The 1,984-nt window shown below is 32.6% G+C and overlaps 1 non-coding gene across 1 annotated transcript; it reads right to left on the reverse strand.

Moving 5' to 3' along the window:
- Positions 1–327: 327 nt before the first annotated feature.
- LOC116667397 lies at positions 328–434 on the reverse strand. Its single transcript, XR_004324281.1, has one exon. It is a non-coding gene; the product is annotated as a U6 spliceosomal RNA (small nuclear RNA).
- Between the last annotated feature and the right edge of the window lie 1,550 nt (positions 435–1,984).

Genomic DNA, 1,984 nt, shown 5'->3' on the forward strand with positions numbered 1-1,984 from the left:
TTTTTATTTGTTTTGTACATAGAGGTGGGACACCACAATCAATTTAGTCTTACTAAAATTATCACTCCAGCCCTGAGCTCCCCAGGAACACAACTGCCATCCTCTTAAATCACATTATTCTTCCACATTATTTTTTTAACAGTTTTTATTGATTTATAATCATTTTTCAATGTTGTGTCAAATTCCAGTGTAGAGCACAATTTTTCAGTTATACATGAACCTATATATATTCATTGTCACATTTTTTTCTCTGTGAGCTACCACAAGATCTTGTATATATTTCCCTGTGCTATACAGTATAATGTTTATCTATTCTACAATTTTGAAAAAAACATGGAACACTTCACGAATTTGCGTGTCATCCTTGTGCAGGGGCCATGCTAATCTTCTCTGTATCATTCCAATTTTAGTATATGTGCTGCCGAAGCGAGCACTTCTTCCACATTATTGATGTGAGGATATCTTATTTTTAATTTTTTTTATTGTTGTTGTTTTGTCTTCGAGAAACACTGCAATTCTTTATCAAGGTGAACTTCTTCCCCTTATTATCCATCCCAGGACTCATGGACTCATGGTAGGAACTGTTCTCTTGATGATTTTTCGATACTCCATCCTCATTATCTCATATCCTAAACAAAAATTCTCTCAACTCTGCTTCCTCTTCAGTTTACTATCCTTATTTAGAAACTTCCTAAAGGGCTATTTGTGTTTACTGCTTCCTCAGCCTCCATAGTAGTTATGCCTTTGCAGCCAGGCTTCCAACCAGCCAAACATTCCTCTAGGCTGTGCATGAGCTCAGCCTTTGCTTACAGTACTTATCTTGTGTGTATTTTTCTCTTTATGAATTTGGTGATTACCTTGCTCATCTTCAAAGTCCTTATAAGAGCAACTAACATTACTTGCACATATAGTAGGTGCTCAATAAATACTTCATAATTACATTAGTTCATTGGTTTTTGTATGCTTTGGGTTATTTATCTGAATTACTGTATTTCAAAGTATCTTACAAGTTATTTCAAAGTACCTAACGGTTAGAATGGATATAAAAAAAAAAAAAACAACCTATTTGAGTTAAATGAAAAGATGGGGGAAAAAAGTCATAAATCCAAACATTTTGTGTTTTTTTTTGAGGATTGAAGAGTTAACTTGTGTTTTCTATTTTTAAAGTCATGTCTGCATAATTTACACTCTACAAAAAAAAATACTGCATTCCATGTATTTTCAATTCTTTAAGGATGTATATGTTTATCAACTTTTAAGGATAATGAAATCATATAATTCAGAGATTCTTCAGAGTAAGTGAGTTTGGTGAATTTTCACTTCCCTTTTTTTTTTTTTTTTTCTATCCTGAGAGGTTCAGGAAAGAAACTTAATTTTAAAGTGACTCCCCTTTTAAATTTTATTTTATTTTATTTTTATCCTTATATTTACCCTCTGTTTATTGAGGTATTATTTACTCATAGTAAAATTCATCCTTTTGAATGTTGAACTTTTATAAATATTGACAAATTTACACAGTTGTGTAACTACCAGCAAAAATCAAGATAGAGAATATTTTCATCATCTCAAAAAGTTCCCTTATGCCCCTCTTGTAGTCAGTATCACCCCTCCCTCCCCACCAAGCCCCACTCTTGGCAGTCCTAAAAAAAAAATGTTTATGTTCCTAACATACATTTAGAAAAATTTCATTTAAGATGTAAGTATCCCTGGTAAATCAATAATTGAATAGATAAAATTTTAATAGCCTTAAAATGTACTTGCTAGTATTATGTGGGGAGAAAGATACTTCAGAGAACAGAATTTAAATAAGTAATATAAAATACAGTTGCCCCTGTGCTGATGGGATATAACATTCAGTCCGTGGACAGAAAGCACCTATTTTATGGCACCAAGCTTTGTGACTCACGGGATAAGAAGGAAAAAAATATTTTTAATGCCTGGATGTTTTTCTCTCCTCCTGTTTTTTTCTTCTTTTGGGCAGGGC

This window comes from Camelus ferus, chromosome 11 (assembly GCF_009834535.1).
Source record: "Camelus ferus isolate YT-003-E chromosome 11, BCGSAC_Cfer_1.0, whole genome shotgun sequence".
Classification (NCBI taxonomy): domain Eukaryota; kingdom Metazoa; phylum Chordata; class Mammalia; order Artiodactyla; family Camelidae; genus Camelus; species Camelus ferus.